General features: G+C 36.0%; 1 protein-coding gene across 6 annotated transcripts in view; it reads right to left on the reverse strand.

The window, feature by feature from the left end:
* Nucleotides 1–25,736, reverse strand: part of GABRB2 (gamma-aminobutyric acid type A receptor subunit beta2) — a 169,931-nt gene that overhangs the window by 123,192 nt on the left and 21,003 nt on the right. The window contains exon 1 of one of the 6 annotated variants that reach the window (XM_074838527.1): nt 22,774–22,858. The exons of the other annotated variants lie outside the window; for them this stretch is intronic. The gene's annotated coding sequence lies outside the window, so the exon portion shown is untranslated. Of the gene's footprint in view, nt 1–22,773; nt 22,859–25,736 lie in introns of those variants that run through there. 6 annotated transcript variants of the gene reach the window in all.

Below are 25,736 nucleotides of genomic sequence, written 5' to 3' on the forward strand. Positions count from 1 at the left end.
AGTAGATGTCAAACATATTTTGCAGTTCTATTGCTGGAATACTGAAGACAAATGAGAAGTGGTGATTTGAAACTAATTCTTAAAAAGTTCCTCAAGGTTGTCATGGAAAGTACCACGAATCTGCCTCCACATAGCAGTTTCTATGAATGTTATCACAGACCGATCCACAGGATACTTTGCAATTAAAAACACACCAAATACCTTCATCAAGAAAATAGGTATTTTCCCCAAAATGCACCAAATCTAAAGAAAAAAAAAAGTGTATTTTTTTCAGCCAAATGCTTGTATTTCCACAATAAAAACAACTTCCTCTGTAACGTGAGTTTGTGTCTGCCTGTCCCTTTTCAAAATTTAAAACCAGGTAAGAAAAACCCATAACTGGCTGTCACTCACTAAAGCTCATATGTATGTTCATGGTTCTGCCCTGCCAAATAAACTGCCATTGCACTGTACAAATTACAGTTCCATAATGCATATTGAATTCCATACAGTTATACTGTATCCATACACTTATACAGTTCTGTAACACATACTAAGTGCATACATATATATTTGAATGTAGACACATTACTAAGATTAGCCATTTTGAACAATTCACACACACACATACACAAAAATAATTAAAAAGTTCTGTCTTGACTCCACTGAGATTGTCCTAAAAATAATGACCAGTCTCCTGGCAGCTTGTTCAATCCTGATGAATTTGTAATGCTGGATTTCTGAAGTCATTTTGTACCTTCAAAATAGAGATTTTGTTTAATATTTTAGTCTTAGAAGGTTCAAAAAAGACATTAGCTGATGTGTTTTGTTTTTTCTCTCAAATTATTAGACTTTAAGCCATTGCAGTAAGCACATGGCTTTAGCAGGTGTTAGACAAGCAAAATCTCAAGTAGTTCATATATTTCTAGCCACAACCTCATGTGCTTTATACAGTATTTCTGCTTGAGCACACTACATGTTAGTCAGCAAGCAGAACACATTGATTTGAAATCTACTAGTTAGTAGCTGGTTAATTCATGCATGAAATGCATTTATACATCAGTTCACTGGCTCAATTTATGACACATCTATTCTTTTAAAATAACAGCATTGTTTCTCCCTCAAGAGTGACGGAAATGCTTTACAACATATTCTTATATTGCTACACACTAGTTAAAATTTAGGATTTTTTTTTAAAGAAACTCTTTGAGATGCATTCTCAATCATGTCCAAATGCTAAAGAAGTTTGCTAAAATTTTCCCTTTAAGAATAGTTTTGTTCAATTTGAAAAAGTGAAATCTCAAGTATTGCACTTATCAAAAATGGTATTTCACTGAAGTGTCAGTAATCTCATTCTCTTCCCAATTTTCCTCCCTCCCATTAAGAAAGCAAGAAAGAAAGTAAGCACAAAACCCTCAGTATTACTTACAGCCTACAAATTTGTTACTATAGGGCTCTGCTTATCAACGCTCTATTCTTGAATTCTGATCATCATCTTTTCCAGAAAGTCACAGTGAAAATGAGAAAGCACTCAGATTCATATTTCTAAGGAAATGCAACAGAACAGCATTTGATACCAGCACTACTGAAAAGGAGCCCTGCATTCCATTACAGTTAGGCTTTTTTTTTTTTAAATATTATTATTTCCAGCTGGTCCATAACCAACCACTAAGAAGCTTGATACTTTCTTTGCTATGAAATAATTACCAAAAAAAAAAAAGGAATTAAAACAAAGAAAAAAAAAAAGTAAATTCCTGAGTAGTACCCCATATGCACTGTCCTATTACTGAGGAGATACTAGCAATACAATTCTTTTGAAACAAAAGTGCCATACCTTAGATTATTTAAATTTAAGGTATAAATGTAGCTGAAAGTTGCATTGGAAAATGAGACTTGTATAAAGGGATTCTACATGCAGTTCTCTCTCTTGTTTATAGTGCTTTCCTGGGAGAATCACTGTATCTAAAATCATTATAATAAATAATATCTACAGTATATTAGTTAAAGGTTGTAAATCTTAACAGATGCTGTTATGCTAGTGAAAAGTACTGGTGTTACCTTCTCATAACAATATTCCTTCTCTCTGAATGTCTAAGAATCAATTAAAGTACAGATAGAGGATAGATAGATGTGTCTCACATCAGCACGACTAAAAATCATTAGCATGGACTAAATAACTTTTTTGCTTTGACTTAAAATCTAAAATATATTATGGGAATATACCAAATGTTTTCAAACACCAATTTAGAACTATAAGCATGCAGAGGATTTTGAAAATCCTACTCAATAGATCTTGCTATTATAAATTATAAGACATTTATATTGCCTCATGGCATTACTATCCCAGTAGTTAAATCAATGTTAATATGTTAAACAAAAGTTTGCCAAAAAAACAAACAGTAACCATTAATTTCAAACAGCATTTCAAAACCATGACTTAGACGCTCTTCCTGGAAATGTCTTTATGGATTTTACTCGAAGTGGCTTATTTATTGTCACTTACGACTTGCATAAAAATTGGTTTGAAGTTTTGATTTATAACCCTTAATACTAATTCTTTATTGTTTGCTTTTTGTTTTGTTACTTGATATAATACTGCTTTACTACCTGTACCAAAGCTCTGCTCCCCTTTACTACAGTATATTAGGGATTCTTGGAGTATATTGTAATTGCACTGATAGTCCAGGCACAGAGACTCATATTCTAACTCAAGATCTTATCTACAAAACTGCTGCAAAATTTTGAGGTTTTTTTTCAGCAGGGGTGCAGGGGAAAGAACAGGAAATGGAGGCAAGAATGTTTGACCTTTCAAGGTCCCTTCCAACCTGGGCTGTTCTACCAACAATTTGAGACAAGTACAACCTAAATTAGTTGCTTAATTTCTTGTGTTAGACAAGTTGCTATTAATGTCACCAAATATTAATGTCACCAAGTATTACAATTAAATACTCTTCTTAAATTATCTCCTCATCTCTGCAGTGTTCAAAAAGTCAAGCTAGACCTTAGCTGGCCTACAACATAATGTGATTATCTACAGCAGTTCATAATTAACAAATTATAGTTATGCTGCATGCACTCTCAAACACACTTATTTAGGAACTCACTGAAATATGAATCTTAGTATCTGCTTATTTGAGCTATTCAGCAAGGAAAATTTACAACTGAAGATGCTCTCAGAACCTGTGAGAATTAAAGACTCTTTAGATGAAATAGAAAAAAACCACTAAAATGAATTATAGCAAAGTTTGCACAAACAGAAGGGAAATACATACTCAATACTTCATGAAAGCACCTCTCCTGAGGAAAGTGTTAAGTGCTTAAAACTAAGCATATCCTTCAGTGCCTTCAAAGATGCTTTAAGCACTTTACCAAATCAATACTGAGAAGGGTCTTAAAAAAACCCCAACAAACCAAACAACAAACAGGTAAATTCACAGGCAAAAACAATTCATTTTTGCATTTTCATGAAGGCACAGAGATTTTAGGCACAAAATTTCACATAGGTCTGTCTGCTAATCATGTACCCAGTGAAATCATGGCCAAACTTGAGTATAGGGCTTTGAAAAAAACTGAGTAATTTTAAAAATTTTGTCTGTTAATGCAGACAGTCACAATCCTGAGCTTCCCTGACTGGTGATACAGGCAAGCATTTATAAATGGATTCTTCTTAAGATTCTATTTGATTCTGAGATTCTATTGAGATCCTTATTTTTCTAGATCTGGGTGCAGGAAAACCTCTATGTACTCTATTCCATTTCTAGTAACTTTATTTCACTTGCATTTTATTTACATTGCTGTCATACTGTGTAAAAAATTTAACCATTAAACAGTTAAATAAACAGTAACTATCTTTTTTTTCCCCTAGCATAAGTTCATCCTAAATCCTTACATGTGATTCCTCTAATATGAGTCAAAGGAACACAAGGGTGTTACAAATAAACAAAACCACAGCACTGCCATAAACTTCTCAATATGCTCTCTGCACTCTGCTGTATCAAGATGCGTAACTGTAAAGAACTATTTGGATGACTTAATCAGAAATGTACAACTCCATACCATAGACCTCAACTTCTATGCTCACATCACATTGATTTAGTTAAGTTTTACCCTCCTCTTCTACCCCAATGAAGTTACAACATAACAGACAGAAGTACTAAATTACTAAGTATATTTCTTAAGGACACCATGACACTTTAGTACTACAATATATGGATTTTCTTTGCTTTGGAACATGGCAATACATCAACTGCCAACTCAATGACTTAGATCTAATCTGTTAGAACAAATTTTTCATCTGTTATGCAGTCTTATAGGGTGCTCTATATGTTCTGGTAGATTGTCCATCAACAGTAATTTTAAAATGAGGACATGACTCCTCCCTCATCGTTCAGAAACTATCCCTCTGCATGCCAACAGAAATCTGAGCAGCCCTTTGAAGAAGTTCTTCCCCCCCATCAATATATGTCAGATGTTTCAAACCATGTGAAAGAACCTTAAATCAACCACTGTATAAGAAGTTACCTGCTGATAACTTCTGCATACCTTCATAACCTCTTTCAGGTGTTACAGTTTGGATTTTGTGAGAAAACTTCTTTGCACTCTCATCAGTGTCAGATGTGGGGGGAGAATTTATATTTTACAACTCCTGTGTTCAAGAACAATGCATTCTCACAGGAACCCTCTACATAAGGAAACCTCAGTGTATTCATTAGTTCGTGCTTACTTGTAGCACAACAGCAACTTTTTACATTCCTCTTAGTTCAGTATAATTAGCTATTCTGCTTAGAAAAGGACAATGAAATGAAGGGGTAAAATCAGGCAAAAGAGGACTCAAGATTCCAACCAATGGATAATTTACACAATACCCATACATATTATCTATTATTAACACTAAAACTCACACATTTAAAAAATTGGATGTTGAAATCTAATATTGCTGGCTGCCAGCCATGCATAGAAAACAGACAGGGTAATGCTAAAGAAAACAAATTTTTATTCATTTACCTTCTGTGTGAAATGAACTGTGTAGTGAATTATTTAGAAGAGGAAAATTGTAATTGCATGTGTAATAAAGCTGAAAATTAAGGAGAAGCAGATGGAAGACTAAAAGTTCTTTTTTGTAAGTGATAAGAGGATGATTCATAAGTATTTGACATTAGTTAAAATTACTTATGGAACAAATGTCTATGGAAAAATGTTCTTCTTAGGACAATGTGCCATCACATAATGTGTCTGTCACAACCAGCAGAGAATTATCTGAATTGAGACCCCTAATCAAAAAGAGAAAAGGAAATAAGAAAGAAGAAAAGGGACAAAACTTGTTCCCTTCTCCTGAACTTCAGTGACTTGTGTCTTAGTGCCCTGAATTCTTCAGGTAGAAAGCTATCAGAAATGTCATAGATCACAAGAATTCAATTAATTTGTAGTTTTCAGGGTACTTTATACTGTCACAAAATGATAACGCACTTCCTGAAGTCAGCTCAACAGAACGTGGGACGGGATAAGTGGGATGTAAGTGCAGGAGATTGGTGGAGAAGTTACCTCACTTGGTTGTAAGCAACCCTTAGAGAAGGTTTTTTTAAAGTCTCCATCTAGTTCTAGAGAAAAACTGAAATGAAAGCCAATGATCTTACTCACACTTACACTGTTGCATATGACTTGAAATATATTAAGTGAACATTTTCATATAGAGCGAAATATTTAACCTATCAGGAATAATTAAAAATACTGAGATTAATGTCTTTTCATTGTTTTCCTAATGTCATGTCATAAAAAAATGCAGCTACCTTACAGATGATACTCCAGTGGTTTTTGTTCATAGTAAATAGGCCAGCACTTCCATTATGCAGAGAAGGGTTCTCTTCACTGTAACATCAGCACACATTATTTCCATGCAGTGCAGAAGCCAGCCTTGCTGTAGTAGGAGCAGGTGGTGCAGAACAAGACTTCACCTGTTTGCTGTGGTCTTTCAGCAGCAGATGATAGCTGCCCTTCCATTCTAGTGTCAACAGTATTCATGCTTTAACCCAAATCTTTTCACATAGCAGACAACTGGAGTTTAAGGTATCATTTAACTTGTGCTAGAGTTGTGTGCATGCAAATGCACATACATACACTATGTTAATTTGGAGATAAAATTCAAATTATACCTGGAGCTAATAATGCTGTAAAGCACATCTTAATTCTTCTATGAAACCTTTGGTTTAAAATATACAGCTAAGTGTTACCGTCTCTTCACAGCACATCCTCTTCTAGGTCACATTCTGAATCACTCATTGCCATATATTACTATTCATAGGTATTTCTTAAATATGTTAATCATGTCACATACAGAAGAGTTTGCTGAGAATTCGAGTAAATTAGTCCCTAACCTCTATTAACTGTTAATAAGTATTTTAAAAGATCTGTAAAGGCAGCCTGCATACTGATCCTCCTCTTCCACACTGGCCATTTAAATCGATTACTGATAATACAATAGGACCAATTTGCTCTTCAGTATTGTTTGGAGACAGAATATAAATGACAAAATGATAATGTCTGTCACCATTTTGCTTCAAAATAGCAAGCCACTCAAGTTGCACTTTCGGTTAAAAACTAGAAGAGAGAATGCCAAGAATAATTTGTAATTTTGTAATTTTTAACAATTTTTTGAAGTACCTTAATATTTCCCTCTGTTTTATTGAAATTTCATGCCATGACATGAAGCTGTATTAACCTGCACAAGTGATAACAGTGGTCTTATTTTGCTCAAAGAACTTTCTCATTTTATTCTCAAATTGAAGAAAATACACTGGCATAAGAACATTATTTCCTTCCTGTTAGAATACACTGTTATGAGACAGGTTATGTAGAAGAACTATTCACATTTAGAAATGGTAATAGAAGAGAATTCTCTTTCTTCTTAAAAGACTAACAATTTTTTACATCCTTTTACACCAAACAGTGTTAACTGTAGAAAAATATACCTACTTAAATCCCACAGCACTGGCAATATATTCATTGACACATAAAAACTGAGCACTGAAACAACTGACAGCTTCACACCTAAGGAAAATTGATTGACAAAAAGAGATGACAAATATTTTTTACTTTTGACTTGTTCTTAGATACTTTTTCTCCATCTTCATTCAACATTTTGAAACACTGATATAATTTGCTTCACGCCCACCTGGTCAACCCAAGCATCTTAGACCTATTTTTTGTGGTTAATACAGCCTTTCAGTTTATATTCTCAAACCATCTAAATGTACCATTCTTTCTTCCCATAAAGGTACCCCACAGCCCTTGACAGTGTTTTGAGAATTCATCTCATCTGGCATTTCAAAGAAAGAGGTATGTTGACTTTGATTCCCTTGGATTTCTCCAATTCACTTATCTGTCTTCCAGACAGGGTTATAGTTTACAGGATTATTCTTAGCTTAAGTATTTATAAAGTGTCCATCTGTTTAGTTGTTAATATGGCCATCAGAGACGCAGCATTGATATTTTTACCACAGATATTTTAAGATCTCTTAGAGAATACCCAATACAAGTTTACAAGATACTGCAGCCAAACAGACAGAGGGTCTATCTGAGCAGAGGAGCTTTGATTCAGGTCTTGTTCCACATTAGTGTACACCTACTCCAACATGCTAATTACAGCACTTAGGTTCACCTGTCAGCTGCTTAAAATTTTTTCCAATCTTTTACTCTGCCTCTATTGCATACAATCATCTTAAGAATATAGGACCTAACCTCTGGGAAAACACCTCTACCAGTAACAACCCTAAGGAAAACCCTGAAAAGTTCTCCCCTCTTTTCCATTGATGGTCTGTATTAGTGTACAATAATACTTCAGTCCTTTTTTGTTTAATGCAAGCAACAGGCATTTCATATCAAAGATAATAGCAACAGCATAGTCTATATATATCATAACCTACCACAATTTCACAATAGGTAGACTCAAGGGCTCAGTAAGTTAAAAATAATGCAATATTAACTGCACAGCTTTTGATATAGAGCCAGAAAGCTCTTTCAAATGTGTAAAAGAAACCTTGAGATATACATATCTAACAGCAAATTACTTGTCTGTAAAAGTATCCTGATTTTATGAATTTCTGGTTCTGCAAGACAGCATTTTCTATCTACTGTTCTAGATCAAGAATAACGTTATTGAAAGTATTTAAGTGAAGCACATATGTCAAATCAAAGTTGCTGAAATTTTCTTGTGACAAAGCAACTGTAACAGATAGCTTTTAGTATCTAGGGAAATCAAACCATGACTCAGTTTATTTTTCTGCCTAGAGGGGTTCAAGGATATTAAGCAATTCCTCCAAATACACTGATGTTTGGATGCTTCTACATATTCATTTTAATTAGTTGTTCACTAATTTTGATTTTTATTTGTTCTTGCAGTGATCCATTTGCCTACATAATCTCTTGTTCTTTTTTCTTTCTTCCCATAAAACGGGATTTCAATCACTACATCTTACTCCAACTGAATCATAGAGTCATAGAATGGTTTGGGTTGGAAGGGACCTTAAAGATCACCTAGTTCCAACCCCTGCCATGGCAGGGACACCTTCCACTAGAACAGGTTGCTCAAAGCCCCATACAACTGAACAGGTAATCCTAACCCAGCCTACAATATCCCACACCATTTATGTAAAATTAGTGTGAGAAAACTGAGAAAAAGTCCAGACTACAGCATAGAACAGAAAGTCTGGAGTATAGCAACGATCTGAAGCAACCTAACTGCAAGTTTCAAAATTTCAGTTAAAACACCTTGTAAAAAGGTTACATGTCTTATGAAAAAGGACCCTATATCATACATAAAACTTAGTAAAAGACCACTCTGAAAGGAATAGGTGCTGTTGTTATACATGATCAACAAGCTTAAACGCCAACATAACTAAGCTTTCAGAAATCACTTTGGAACCTCCCTTTAAGCAGACTGCTTCCAGCCTTTCACACATGGATTTTAGTGGCTGTATTGCAGACTTAACATCTGGTGTTCTGCATGCCTATTCCTTAAAGATGTTATTTTCTTATGCCAACCAAAGTTATCTGCAACTAGCTGAAGACACCCCACATTTGGACAAAATATGAAAGTAACAGGACATCAACAATATCAGTTCCAGAAAAGCAAACCACATATTTACAAATTCAGGGAAGCAAAATGGCAATGAGGCAGATACAGGAATAAAAGAACACAACTTTTGGCTTTTGAGGATATAGGTCATGCTACAGAGATCTCCAGATACAAATACAGTTTCTGCCATGGAACAGGCTGAGCAATTTATTCCCTGACTTACTTTTTCTTTTTTACAGTCTAGTAGATGATTTTGCGCTGACTACTTTGACTTTGGTGAAAGATAGAGACAAATAGCCCAAAAAATTACTGCAGAAAGTGGCATGCTGGTACCATACAACATATGGCAGAATCCAGAACCTTGTGTAGTGAGGAATGACACCTCTGCCAAAAGCCTGGCTGCTGTTACCAAGGCTGAAGTCCAAAAAACACCCCGAAAACACACCAACAAAAAGAGGCCAACAAAACCAACCAACCACATATCGTGTCTGCCAAAGAAGTTGAAGGTTAGCTTGTGTGGTTTTCTAATTAAAGTTTTAAGTTTCACCCCCTTAAAGCATTTTCAAAAAAAAAAAAAAAAAAGATTGCCCTTCTTCATTTTGTTCAAACCTAAGAAAATCTTAAATGTTCCCTATCAATAAAACACCTCGAGAACTGTCCCTGCTCACAATCCTATCTCAATGAAGCGAAGACGAAGAAGACCAACAGAAATTAGCTGCATGAACTAACATAAACTTTACATTTACATTTTGTTTTCTGTGTAGAAGGAAACATGCCTAGACAATTTCCTTCTGTAATACTGTGTTATTTAAGAGATAATGTCAATGAAATAGTGCATTGTTAGAGGATAATGGTCTCCTGCTGCTCTTAAATGCCAAGGCACAGCTGAGCCATTTTTTTGCAAAGCAAGGGACATTAACCCTATGATAATATTCTACTATAAATGACATTTCTATTATACTGAATAGGGTATGTTGATTCAATCATTTGATCTGATACCTGCTATTGTGACAGAGCAACTGTTGCTCCAACACGCTGCTGCTCTGAACTTGCAGCATTTGAACTGACCCCCTACAGAACCCTGCAGCATTTGCAACCTTTAATCCAAGCATATAAACCTCAGCCAAGTCTCAAATAACATTAGATACATATTTTTATGGCCATTTTGTAGATAGAGAAACTAAGACTTGCCCCACCTTACAGTACAGCTTAGCAGAATGACCAGAATAAAGGTGAAATATTTACGACCAGAGAGGGAGAAATATTTACCTTAAAGGAGAGGTGCACCTTTCTAGTTGGGTTTGCAACCGTTCACTAGCATGTAAAAACTTGGATGTGTTCTATACCAGCAGCATGAAGGGTTGGTCTCCTTTCAACCTTCAGAATGAGGTATGCTGTATGCCAAGAAAGAGGGCATGGAAGGCATGTGGGCATCATATTTCAAAGATTTCAAGTATCTAAAGAAAGTAGACAGCTTTCTTCCTTTGACTCATTGTTCATGCACCACTCCTGCACAGTGGTGGTCTCAAAGCAGTAATAACTTTACTCTGAGATTCATTCAAAGTCTCAGAAGCATGACTCAACTTTAAAACTACCTTAACAACGTTTGTTTTCCGAATTTGTGCACTGAGATGAACAGCAATTCCTTGAAAAGGCTGTGCAATCCTTCACCTGATGGAAAAGCTGATTCGAGCAAGGTTTAACATGTCTGTGGACTGGTTGTATCTTCACACATTTTCCATTTTCTTTAGGTGGATGGAGATTTTGGAATGGCCTGTAGGGCTGTCTAGTGTAAAGGAAGCGAGAACTATGATGGCAAGGCTTGTTGGCAAGTGCTCTTACTAAGACCATACAACACCAGTGGATAGAGCTACTGCAGTCAAAGTGCTGGCTCAGCAACAGCCATCCCAAAATGTATAAAGAAGCAAGGAAGTTGTCCCTAAGTGTTGGATAATGCTGTTGAAGAAAGAAGTGCTCACACAACATTTGAAGGCAGTGCAAAGACTCTTCATATTAAAATGGAAACCCATCAGGGAGTCCAGAGCCAGATGGGCTAAGATCCTCAGCAACAACAGTGGTAACTTGACTCTTTGTTGCACAAATGACTGCTAGTGAAGAAGGTGTGCTGTGTGCTACCGGCTGGTTCACAGCCCACAAGTGAGGGGACAACAGCATCTCTCCTGAAACACATGATGGCTTGCACACTGATGATGCAGCTGTGGCCGAGGCTTTTCAGAGTTTCCAGTATCAGGAGATGCAAGCTAAAGAATCTGAAGCTTTCTGTGTGTCAGTCTGTAGCCTGGTATTTCAGTGCTGAATAAGCATCTCCGGATTTATGAACGTACTACACACTGGCTGGTTTCCTTCCTTCACAGGCGGTTTCCCTAACACAACTTGACAGAGTGGATAAGCACCTCAGTGCAACACAAACTCAACCATGATTAGCTTACGGGAAAACATAACTGAAAAGCAATTTACTAATTAAGGCAAGGATTCCCCTGGGGTCTAGCTGAATATAGTAAAAAATTAAACTTGCCTGTAACTCAGACAGCAGGCACTTGCGAACAACAAAGGCAGAACAAAAGATCCATTTCACATGTTAACTACTAAAAATATCTTGAAATTTGGGAGCGTGAAACACAGGCATATCCACAGCAAAACACACATATAATCACTGGAAGGAGAAACGAGACTGCTCTAATTATAATCATGTTCATTTCAGCAACTAATGGAGGAGCTCTACAGTAAAAACTTTATGAAAAGTCTTGGTTTTTATAAACTTGTTTCCAATATTTTATTTTGCTTAGTATAATTGTCATCCACCTACCTCTAATTATCTGTCATAGATTTCATGTTTAAAACTAGATGTTACTATATAGCTTACATGGTTCCTTTTAGAATCTTCAAACTTTATTGTATCTCACAGAACTCTATTGCATTATTCCTTCTTTCAATTTGTATCTGAATTATGAGTAACTTCTCAGGGAGTTTTCACAATAAAAACACTGGTTCTGTCACAAGTAAAACCATCCACATAAGTCAGTAATTCAGAAGTAACTTATGTCACCAGCACCCATACAGTTCAGACCAGGAAACCATACGCATGTAAAGTCAACTTGACATAAAAGCTTAAAATGGTCCTCTCAAGGAACTCCAAAGCATATAGCCTTGACCCTTTTAATTTTTCTTTCATTTTTCATCTAGAAGGTCAGGCTAGGCCCAGGGCATTTTTACCCTCCTCTCTCTTTATGCAGTCTCCCTTCCTTGTTTGATGGTCTAGTGATCGTCCAGCTATTTGCACGCTAAACCCTAGTTAAGTTCTTCTGTTGTAATCAGGAACAAGCTACTAAAGACATTCCGTAAATTAAGCTATATTTTCCTGCTGGGGGAAGTGTCTAAGTATATTATTAGAAGACCTAGACATGCCAAAATTACTACAATTTGACCAGAGATCCATAGATTCTTAAACTTATCTCAGCAGACACTAAGAAACCATTAATGCTGTGGAGGTAGACTCAAATTGCATGTGCTGCATGTTTGTGCTTATGTATGTCTAAATAAAGGATTGTTATTTGCTTCCTTATACTCCCTGTGGCATAAGGTAATGTGGTAGCTAAAGTAAACAGCACCAGACAGACTTAAAAATTGATCCTACAGTTCATTCTAGGTTTTTCCTAAAGGGCCTTTCATTAGCAGCACCCAAAGAGTGAAAGCATAATTTACCTTATGTAAGGTAGAGTTAATTATCCCACATTAGAGCCCCAGTGACCAATCTATAAAACAGCTGGTAACATCTTTTTTTAATTGCAAAACCATTGGCTGTCTACCTTTTTTTGTTTCCAGAATGCTATGTGCAATTTTTCTTGGTATTTTCTGCCTGCCTCATAAAAAGTTGACCTGATTATCTTCAGATAAATACTGCATTACTAATGTCAGAGCTTAATAGATGCTAAGGAAGTGCAAAATTATCTTTTCAGCTTTGTGAAATCTAAACGACCTTACAAAAAGGTAACAATTTCCACTTCTGCATTAAATTTTGCACATGGTGCAAGCAAGACATTTTATGAATCAGTTTGTAAGTCATTAGTAATATTTATTCATAACAGATTAGGGCTATCCTGCATAGCCCTAACATCCTCGATCAGAAGCTTCAGATCCTGCTCTAACAAAAACATCCCAGAACAACCCCAAACCACAGACAACTCACACACAGACCAAAGGTGTAACAGTCCTGCAATAAATTTCTGTGCTGTAACAGAAACAGTCCTGTAATAATTTTCTGAAGACATCACACTTGCAGTGAGAGAACTGCGTATCTATAATCGATCCACATTCTCATGACTAAATTAAAAAAAATGTGGTAATTTGTGGACACAATAAAACCTTAGCCAACTACAAGGCAAATGACACTCCTAAAAAACCATGTCTGACCAGCAACTTGCAGACACTTCTAATAATCATCACAGGACAAGACAATAATTAATTTAAAAGTTACATTTTAAGGATATCTGCTCTTTTTGGTTCCTCAGTATTTAGCAGAGCCATGTTCTATATAACCATGAGTAACATGTTCATCTTAAGCCATAACCATTATTCAAATATTTGATTTGAAATCTTCTGACATGCTTTTTACAATGAACACTGAATAATACGGCTCTTTTTTCATTTCGCACTACAAGGTACACAGCAGCAATAACCCCAACACATCACTATGCTTTTCACAACCAGAAGAATTATGTTAAAAAAATCAAATGTGCAGAAAACATATTTTATCATAATTTAATTTGCTGTCTAAAAACTTATGTTGCTTTAATCAAGATAATAACAGTTTCCTTTAATCAGGGTATATCATGATCCTACTGTAAATAGAAACATACTTGGTACAGTACAGAGGTATCCACAGCCTACATGTAATGGCACTGATTTTTTAAACCTGCCTACCATCCTGGTAGGTTCTGTGACCTTAGTATTTTTGACATTTGGATATTAATGGAATAAACCAGAAGGAATTAAACAAACTAAACAGCTGTCTTACAGAGATTTTTATTGTACTGAACTGTAAGAACAGGGGAGAAAGCAGGGAAAAAGAAGCGTTTTTAATTATACCCCTTTGCCCTGATGATTCTACTGCTTTCTAATTTTTCATTCTCACCATCAGGTCATCCCAGTTGGCCATCATCAATTGATAAGGTTGTTACAGAACAAAGCACCCTGCCAGGGTTCTTACAGAACCATTTCAGATGGTTCAGATCATAAACTATGCATAATAATAAACTACGCAGGTCTGCCTGTCTCTCTCTTTTTTCAAAAATTCATTGTGCATATAACACCAAAACAGGCAGAAACCTTTGCTGATATTAAATACATGAATACTACTGAAAGAGAAGAAAATTCTTTTGTTCAGAAACCTATCTTAATGTTACTACTTGCATGACTGCAGCTAAGGCAAAGCTTTCCAGAATTATTTTCTTACACGTATTTCTTCTGATGAAAAGAGAGCAATGATGAGAACAGAACTTCCTAATTTTTCCAAAACTGGAATGCAACACCTTTTTTTCAGTTTTCTGTCTCACACATTTTAAAAAGTCCAAAGCACTTATGATAAGAACAACTTAAAACCCGTCATTGCTGCAGAAATGTTTAAGTGATACTACCGGTATATTACAGAAAGAAATCCCACAATATTAACAGTATTTAATAGTCAAGAAAGGTGCAAAGTCAATGTCAAGTGTTTAATTTTAAAACATGGTGATATATATTAATGAGGTATTACCATAAATGCCGAATGTATAAACTTGAGCATTGCCATATACCAAAGGGAAAAAAAAGCCAGAGAAGGACACTTAAAATGAAAATTGGTGGCCATATTTATGTAGTCATAAATAGGGTCATTTAATCTTAAACTCAATGCCAACGAACTTACAAGTGTAAAATAGAGCAGGATAATGAACAAGAATAGACCCTTAACACAGACAAGTTGAGGTACCATCAATTCAGATGTCTTCCCTCTGCTAAAACTGCTCTGAAACCACAGATATTTCCCTCTTTTGTTTTGATCATTTCTTATCATTCCCCCAAAACTCCCACTATGACACAGATGTGTTTTTCTGAGTGCAAAAGACTATTCAGATTCTTCCTGCTTCACGTTAGGTATGAAATTAGTGTGTAGCATACACATGATAATGTGGCCACTGAGAATCTATGCAGGTGAATAGAGAAGTGCTCTCTTGTGTCCCCAGTAATACAGAAATTACTCTCACATTTTATGAAACATCCTCAAAAGCTATCTTTGAAAATCAATTATATCTAGAGCAATGCACACAACTAATTTTTTGAGACAAGTGTACTTCAAGTATTTATAAAAAAACAGTGGTCAAAAATTCTTTTACCTATTAAAGTAACAGTATTTCAGTTAATGCTTTCTTCTAATGGAAGCCTTGCAGGAAGATGCAAATCTCTGAACATGCTTTTGTCCCTTCCAAAACCAGGTATCTGCTAACACAGATACTGCCTTGAAGCTCAAGGACTCACCCAATTCTTACCCTAGTTAACCTAACTGTAAATGTGCTCTGAAATGAGTCAAAGTGCCCAGCATACGACTAATTTAAAAAACAAACAAACAAAATCCCAAACCCTGTCAAAATGGTGCTGAAGTAGCTCCTGAGGTCCAAACTTCTGTATCTTGATCATTCTTGTGTGGCTAATGGTTGTTGCTTTGGCTTGACAAGGGACATTTGTCTTCCTGAGTCTTTTTCTGCCTTATGAGCAAGGCCTCCCATAAGCCATCTAATGGCATTTATTATATAAACTACTCTGCTTTAAAAACAAACAAAACTCTGAATGGAATAAAACAGATCTTCCCAACTGTAATTATTCCTACCATAGAGCCTTCTCAGGGGTTCAGGTAAAGGTCATTACGAGTTTCTCACTCTGTTGATTGTGTGAAGAAGGAGGGTGATGAAGAAAGAAGGGAAGTAAAAGGTAAAAAGAAAAAAGCATCTTTATTGCAACTGAGGCAAAAAATTGGGTAACCATTGCTATTGAATGCATCTTAATACCTCCAAAAGCATGGAAGAAGCATATTGATTCCTCTAAAATTCGTAACCTAAATGTTCCTCCAGACAAGCAGCAACTTACGTCAACCTGAAGATCTGACACGAGAGAAGAAAGAATACACAGTGAGAAGAATGCAAATAGTTGCACAAAAATGCATTCCTTTCTCAGCAAATATGGAAAGACCAGAGCTAACACTGCCAGACTACCCAGCTTTGGGCTAGGCAGAAAAAACCCCTACTTCCACACATCCAAAAAACCTATTATGAAATATAAAACTATCACAGACATTAAGAAAGTGAAAACAAATGGTAAATAAGCTTGCATAAATCACCCATCACGGATTTCACTTGGGTTACATCACTCAAGTGCCAAATCTTTTAACATGAATTTGACATAGTTGTATTCTTCCCCTACTTCAGGAACTCTGGAAAAATTACTATTCGTTCCTCCATACTAACTCTTCATCCCTTTACCAGAATACTCCAAATGTCTTTTTTTCCTTGTTCAATTTATCTTCTTTTGTTTCCTACCTCCTGAAGTGCCTCTCTGTACAGACCCACTGATTTCCACATAGTCACTGGGAATCTTACAGAAAGGTGACTTGAACTCGTTACCTCCTAGCTTCTAGTAACCTAATGCATCTTTGCATCCCTGCTGCTATTACTAATGACTGTACTTAAATATTTCTGTGCAGCTTTAAACACCTTAATGTTACAAGTTAAATTGTAATACATAACGATAGCCCTGAAAATAAATCTGCCTGTAATTAACTGCTTTATCCATACAGTTATACAGTCATGCCTCTTCCTGAAGACCACCTGCTTCAGATTAAGCCTAACGGCAGTAACTGCACAAATGTTATTGCCTATGGTTAGCACTCAAAAGCTCTGGTAACTAAAGCCCCAATAGGTTTGGCACTGGTCAAAAGTAGAACAAAAGAATGGTCTCTGCCTCAAAAAAACTCAGCTGAAGACTACACAGTTCAGCTGTTCAGAGTTGCCAAAGCTGCATCTTCACACTTTCATCTCAAACAGATATACTGGTCTTACCCCCTACAGTTGGCTTTCTCTATTGAACAAAATCATCAGTTCTGGCTGACTCTCCAGATGCCTCCTGTTTGTCCTCTCTCTCATGTTGTAGTCCTTGGTTAAGTACCTACATATCTTCTAAAACATGTCTAACTTCTTCATTCCAATTATTCTTTAAACCAACTTCCTCAGTGCCATTCCGCACTTTTCAGAACCGGCCAGATGACTTTCTACTTAATGTAGTACACCTCAGACAGGAATGCACACAATTATGTACACAACAGAATGCTCCAGAAATCAGTCTCCCTCAGTAGAAAGTAGATATATTTTACATCTTAAAATCAACACTTTGTCCTTTGTCTGAACATGCAGTTTATGCAACCAGGTTCAGAACATGGCAGGTAGACAAGAGAATAACACACTTCTGGTTCTGACACACAGATACCTACTCATTCTACATACTCATCTGCTTCCGAGAAGAACCTTGCAAATTTTAACACACACATGATCATGAAAACACAACAGGAAATCATTTCCCCTCAGAAAATCCTTAACAATCTATCCATGCAAAGGTGTGAGGACTCATGAGTAAAAAACAGGAAAAATGCAGGAAAGTAAACAGAAGCACCTGCAAATAAGAGAAAGCAGTCATCAGGTAACAGGCCCATACAGAATGGTGGGGTAGCAAAGGCAAATGAGCTGGAAAAGCCTAAATCAGAAGCTTAAAGCAAAAAGCCAATTCTTTGTTTTTCAGAAAGGTTGACTAAGCGGGTAAAGAAGAACAAATGGAGAACCAGAACCTTGCTTTAGAGTATACCCAAATTACATATTCTTCATACTCTACCAAAATAGACTTCATCCCTCCTATATACCTCCCATCTTATAAACAAAACATGGCCAGAGAGGAAAAGGTAGAATTTCCCAAACAGGGAAGAGCTCCACTGAAAAAAATCCTCATCCCCAAAATATCCAAGTAAAATAAAACGTGAGGACAGAAAGGTAACACAGTTGGTGTGGTCAGTAAGACCAATTATTAATATCTAGAACAAATGGATGGCAAACTGAAAACTGAAATCTGTCTCCTTACTCTCACTCATCACATCATGAATCAGTTATACATTGCTCACAGCAAGAAAATTATGTTACTAATTCTAGTTTATTTTGTTCAATTTCATTCACTTCTTTAGCTCTTGGTACACTTACTGTCATAAAGAGTAAAAGCAGAATTAAGAAACAAAGCACTTTTCTGACTACTAAACATCAGCTAAGTAACACTGACGATTGACATAAAAGATAATGGCTGCTGCTCTAAATTAAGTATTTCATAGTTTTTGGACTCATCTGTTTTCATTCTTATTTCTTGAAAAATATTTTTGTTATTATGAAAATGAAGTTTGGAAATAAATACAAGATTTTCTGTCCTGAGGACTATTTATGAAATGGAACCAGTCAACACTGAAGCTGAGAAGCGGATTATGGCATGCAGCTGTGGTCTACAGGAACGGTCCATTACCAAGAGCCTGCTGTTCTCGTATGAGCCACTTCAATTATACAGTGGATATTTAAAAAAAAAAAAAGTCCAAAAGGCCTTAAATCCAAAAGGCAATTATTGAGATACTGAAGCTTTCTTGAATCTCCCCTTTTCATATAATTGAGGTCCTTTTAAATGATAGTGATTTCTAATTGCATTGCAAACACTAGTTTGAATTGCATGCCCAAAAATTGAGCTTTCCAGGTGAAGCATTTTAACATACTACATGCTTCTGTCTTTCCTCTTTACTCTCAACCTGCAGTTCAGTCCTGAGAGGTGGGAAGCAGTTCCTGGGAAGCCTGATTCCCACCATCTCCAGCACATGCCATAAGGTCCCTGAAAAAACATGGGGTTTAAAGCACAGATTGACAAAACCAAGTCAGTTCCCAGTGAGAATGACACTATCATCAGGAGTACAAAGATGGAATTATTTGACAATTCTAAAGAGCCAGAAGAGGCCTGGAGTGCAAGAACTTTTCTGGAGATTATGTTATATGTGTTATACTGAGGTTTCCACAATACAGAAGCCAAATAATATTTCCTTTAATTTCAACCTTGTGTGGACTATTAATGGAAATTGTCTGCTGTCTGTCATCACACCACTTGTCAGCTGCACATTGCCCTAAACAATGAGCATGTGATTAGCTGGTTACTAACTTTAGTTTGTTCTATTTTCATTTTAGATCTTTGTTTTTTTCCTTATTTACTGGCACAAAAAATAACAGAAAGTTTTTCAAGAGGCTTCTTTCTAATAATTCATGACTGCTTAAAGAATGAACTATCTTTTTTTGTTAGGTGGAGTACAGCTCCCCTGCTGACTTATTTCCTGCATTGCTTTCTACATATTAAAATGTGTTCATATGGACATACACAGCCATGTAATCTTTCTTACACCCCAGGTCAATGAAGATAATCAGTTGGCTAGAAAACATTCAAAGAAATACATTCCTTAGCTCAGTGAGAATACTATAGATTATTAATGTGTAAGACAGGAATAAGGCCTACATGCTATACCTTGAAATCAGAATTTGATACAATGTTCTTCTGAAAAAAAGCCTACACACATAAATAGGATTTTACAGAAAGTAAGGTACTTCTCAGTGTGAGGTCAGCTATAGTGCACGCCTCTAAGTAATGTTTTGTGGTTCCGATTTTCTTATCTATGTTCCTGCACATATTCTTTCCCCATCAGAATGTAGTGACTCTAAAGGCCTACTTACGGTGTGTATATATGATTAAAGTGCCCTAAAATCCGAACTGGAATTACTTTAAAAGCACAGCTATATTTTCTATTTGAGGGATAAGACTAAGATAATAGCAATGCACTTTTCAATAAACTTATAGAAAAGCAGATAAGATTCTACTGCAGGCAACTACATTAATTTTACCCATGCTCACTTCAATTTTTGAAAGTACATTAACTCTTAGACTGCCTCCTAAAAATAACTTGGCATTTGCCTAAACTGTACAACTATAGAATATTGCTATCATGTTTATCACATTACTTTTACATGTCCATTATTACTCAACTGAATTCCCTCATTCACTTCACCATTTCTCTTTTTATACAACCTAATACACTTACACATATAATAAAGTACTCCATCAAAGACACATACATATCTTCTAGACCGCTCTGACTTGCCCTGTACTAGCATGAGAATAACCCCCGACTGCACTGAAGAAAAAGTCTGTAAGTTACAGGTATAAAGGATTTAAACAACTCATATTCAGAGCTTTATGAAAATTTAAATAAAAAACTCTCTTCTCTGGAGAAATAGCATTCAGACATCAAAGGCACATTATCCTTTATTGCAAGTGTCTCTCAAGACATGTTGCTCCCATGTGACAGAGTTTGTTTGTGATCATACTTTCTGGTGTACATTAATAACAAGATTAATAAAATTACCTTAGCCATAGGATAGTGGCATGTGGAAAGCTGCTGAAGCTGAAAATTACGTTCTCCCAGCAACTTGAAAGATAAATTAAATTGCTGAACAGCAACAAAAAAGTACGACTTTAAGATAATCCTGCAGAACTAAGGCTCAACCACTATCCTTAACTTGTACCATTTTTAAAGCAACAACTTAACCATCATTTGTTGACCTAGATACTTGGCTTGTACTCCAGATGTTCTCACATTCATTGCTGCTGAATTTGCTTTCTTACAGGCAGTATGAATGGGTACTCCATTTAACTTCTCAAAGCACTGCACAGTCACAGGAATACAGAAGTGTTTTTCGTAGTCTGTCTTAATGTTCTTATCCTACATTTTTTTGTTTCACTGTTTTTGTTTAGTAATAAAGGTTTGGGAAGTGTTAAGGAAAAAAAGTTAAAAAAAGGTGTTAAGAAAAATGGGTTAACAGTAGCTGGAAAAGCTGTTAACTAATCATTATGTATTAATAGTAATTAATACATCATCCCCTCTTCTGTGAACACGGACTAGACCTAGCCTCTAATGTAAGTGCTATTGTCACTACTTTTTAGTTAACAAGTGTTATGCTACTGATTCCCACTGTGCTACAGACAGCCTAGAGCCAGGACAGAAGCTCATAATTAGACATTTAAAGTTAACTAGACCATTTATCTAATATGCCATTCAAATTACACAGGATAGACAGCAGGAATATGGCTAAAGGAAAACTGGGGTTCAGCTCCTATATTCAAGGGTTGGTTTTTTTTTTTTTTTACAGAACTGAGAGAAACCCCATGACAGTGCTGAGATGCTCCAATACATGATGCAGTAAAATCACCCTTCACAAATTGTTTTGTCAGCCCAGAGGATTGCATGCTGTATTCTAGCCATATTTCCTTCTTCTCTAGGCCACACACTGACATCCTTCTTAAGGAAAGTTTATAAAGATTCAAGAGGAAAACTGATCGCATAAACAGTGTCTATTTGATAAAAATGGTATCAAACTTTATCTACACAGAATAGATAGAAATGCATGCATTAGAAGTATCATAAATGGAAAAGGCAGCACTTACCTGGAGTTGGTACTCAATGATACTTTAGAGTGGTTACTTCCAAATATACAAAAGTTCTAGCTTAATTACCACTGTATGGATGTCACTAGTAAATTTCAAAGGCAGTCACTGCAGGAGTTATTTCAAATTTTTTTAAATAATCAACAAGTCAAAGTTTGTGGATAAACATAGAGCTAAAAGTCTTAGGTACTGTCTGAAGACTGTTTGAGCTGTCAATTTGACATCTGAAACAAAGTCTTAAATTTTAATCAAAAAAGGGGCATATGCAGCCAGACTGCGCAGCCTCCAGAGAAAGCTGCTAAGTGCCAACAGAAGCCTGAAGGGGAAGGCATTAACAGTCTGGAGCTTTCATAAGTCAAAGTGCCTCTACTGTAGCATTATTTACTATAAAGAACAGGCTCCTAAGGAAATGTTTCCCATCATTATAAATACTACAGTTACCTCCAGAAAAATACTTGGGTTTAAAAAAAAAAAAAAAAAAAGAAACAAGAAAAGCAACAACAACAAAGCTTCCTCCCAATGCTTAACCGTGAAGTCAACTGCTGCTATTGCCACACCTTAATTCAGAAAAGAAAGAGTATACATAAGATGGGCCCAATACTCAAACAGAAAAAACACCACACAAATATAAAGGAATGCAGAGTAATAGCAGCAATGCATTGAGGAGCAGTCAAAGAGATCACACTGGGGATTTAGTGTGGCACTGTCAGGCAGAAGGATTCCTGGCAGAACTGCAGCCCACAGTTTTGATTTGCAATGTAATGACAGCATAACCTTTTCTAGTAGGAGAGGAATACTTAATAGTATGCCTATAAAATCTTAGTGATGGTAACTCAAGGAATGCTGCTTTTAAATGGTTGCCCTTCTGTGAATTTCTTTACAGGTCTGAACAACGAGAAAGGTTTGATTACAATTTATCACTACAAGCAAAACACACAAAGGCAACAAAATCAAAGAAAGGACAGAAAAAATATGAGTATAAAGAAAAGAATTAGCAACATTACAGAGAAGATCAAATGCCGGTTATTTTATTTTGCCTGTGTCACTTTAAAAGAGTATTTTCATAAAGACAATAGTTATAGAAAACTGATACTGCTGATATACTGGAAAAATTGGCTTACCTGAGTTCCACCTGTTCATTTTAAACTTCCTTCCCTTCTGCTACTCTGGTTCACCTTTAGAGAAGTCACTACCTTTCCCTATTAGACAATGCTTTAGGCTGAAAACACAGGAAGTGAAAAATCTTAGAAGAAGGTGAATAATTACTACTGTCTCAAAACCAGGTCTTAAAAAAGTGCCTCTACAGTTCGGTGCCTATGAACAGGAAACAAGCACAATCATTAGTCTCATAAAACCTCTATGCTGTACCACATTAAGCACATTAAGAACTATGTCTTTGCTTAAAAGGGCATTTCCTTATGAAGAATTATTTTCTTTTTTGCCAAGTTATGCTCGCTTATAAAATAAATGACTAATATGGTATTTTATTTTCTCTAGACATACTAATGCAGATGGCTCCAGAAACCAGACCGCTGTTGAGTTATATTTAGAAAACATGACAGAGAACAGCCCTATGTAGCAATTCTTTTCTGCTGGTGAGGACTTAATTTGAGACGGAAGCAATATGGCAACTGCTCTTACCTTCATGAATAAAGATCTATGTAAATTCCAGCTGTGATTTAGCCATCAATGTTTTTAGAAGAAAAATATTTATTGTCAGTTCTTGTAACTCAGGTGTTGAAGGAAGGGAAAATTTTCTAAAGTCAGTAATCATGGTATGCAACCACAAAATTGAAGTCTCATTTATAACGTAGCCACTTGTGTAAAACACTGTGTCAGAGGTGATACACTGAACAGCACCGTTGTTCCACATCACTTAAAAGATATATAAGTAGCATCTTGGGAGCCCAGGCACAAGGGATAGTGGAACACAGAGAAAAGTCTGCTCTCACATAAGCTTACTACTATCAGATGCTTAACATAGTCATGTTGCTAAAAGCCTAACAAAGAAACTAATTCAGCTGTCCGTAAAATAGGATTGGTAAGAGTTTAGTAGGATTGAGAGGCCCTCCTGAAACCCATGTCTTTCCAATATTTTTAAAGTTTTTATCATATGTTAAGATAATGATAAGCAACAATTGCTTATCAAAGGCAACAGACAATATAGTTAATGCCCATTCACAGTTAAAGTAATTACTTAGCTTCATTCTCTCCCCAATTCTTTCTTTTAAGTAGATGTAAGGGTAAAATGAAAGGAAAGAAAAAGCCAAGCCACTGCCCTCTCCCACCTCAGCCAGCTGTAGATGGTCAACTGGTATTTACTATGCCAGATTTGAAATGGATGCATTTGTAACTGGGTAACAACAAATTACTGTAACATTGGTCTAACTCAAGAGAGAGTTCCAATGTTTAACAGCCCGCTCAAGTTCATAAAGAATGACCTTTGAGGTCTTCAGATAAAGGGATTAATCAAAGCCTTAACCATCTATTACACCATTGCTTTTTACATGAGTTCATTAAGTCTCAGGTTCTTGGTATCAGGGGTATAACTACACAAGCAGAGAGAAAAAAACCAAAATACGTAACACACCCCAATAAAACTCTGCCCATAAAATGTAGCAACTCGAGCTATTTTACTTTTGCAAGCCATAGGTTACTGGAAAATAAGTGGAAAATTTTCTGGACTTATTCTTCTTGGTTTTGTTTGTTTGCTTTTAAATACAGAAACACAATCCAAGTGTGATAAAACTTGGCCCCTCTAGTGGTAGATGTTTCTACAGTGGATAGTTTGCGAGTTTGCACTACAATACTACTGGTCCTGGAAACACTTTCCTCATCAGTGAACTTCAGAAGTAGAGTCTGTCATAAAACGCTGCATTTAGTGACAGCTACACAGTGTTTCTGTCTTGCTTTTTGCAGAAGCTTTTATACACATTTTTAAATTAATCTTTTGGGGAGTCTTTCAGATAGCAGGGGAGCTAGACTGTTGCTTACCACTGAGACAAAAATTGCAATTCATCTCCTTCAAGCACAAGATCTTTGTCCTTATTACAACAGGGTCATTACAAGGGCTGGTAGCTGCTACTGCAACATAAACTGCAACTGTAGCACTATATACCCCACAATTTGGAAGCTATTACTATGCCATGTGTGAAGAAACTCATGATACTGTTAAGCAAAAATTAAAAGCTGAAGTCAACTTCTACATGAATTGAATTAAATCTTAATTCAAATTTAAGCATTCTTTTTGTCTAGTCATGGAGGATTTCACTTCAAATATCTCAAAACCACCCCAGTTCAATCAAAATCCAAATCAAGTTTCCCAATAGCCAACAAAAAAATGAAGTATTTTGTTTAGCCAGAATAATAACAAATAGCAAATAAAAAACTAGACTGATTTTGGCCTAGAAATGTACATGAGATGCGATAGAGCACTTGTTCTACTGATAACACGGGATATAGTTAATACAAATAATTTTTCTCCCATTGCTATTCATATACTACCGGTGATTTCCATGTACAACTGGAACATTTTTTTTTTTTCTTTTAAGACATCTGTTACGTTGTGCCACCAAGATCAAGCTCTCATCCCCAAATCAAACACCTTTCTCCCTTTTCCCCGGAAGAAACCAGTTCAAGCTTCACTGACCTCTGAAGGAGCAATTTTTTCACCTTGCAGTTCCAAGAGACTACATGGTGTAAATTCAGTAATCTTGAAAATTTTTTGTTTTGGTGCAAATGATAACTTGCATGAGTGCTTGCCTGCAATGGTGGAGGTAACATATTTCTGTTTTTTCTACGAACTTCCTATATCAGGCCACCACAAAGGCAGTAAATGGCAAGAATTGACTAAAACTTCCCATGCCAAGTAAATTATACCATCACTTTTTTTTTTCTTCCCCCCTCAGAAAGGTTGCTTTCCATCTTCCTAGTTGGCCTTCAGTGCACCTGGCCGCTGTTCAATTTAGCATGCTCAATTATTTAAAGCACCAGTTACATCTGGTTTTACAAATTGCTATACTGTTATATATTCTAAATGTAATACTTTGCAGCAAGGTAAACTTTCTAAAAATAAGAAAAATCA

The sequence above is a fragment of the Strix aluco genome, chromosome 13 (genome assembly GCF_031877795.1).
Source record: "Strix aluco isolate bStrAlu1 chromosome 13, bStrAlu1.hap1, whole genome shotgun sequence".
Taxonomy (NCBI): domain Eukaryota; kingdom Metazoa; phylum Chordata; class Aves; order Strigiformes; family Strigidae; genus Strix; species Strix aluco.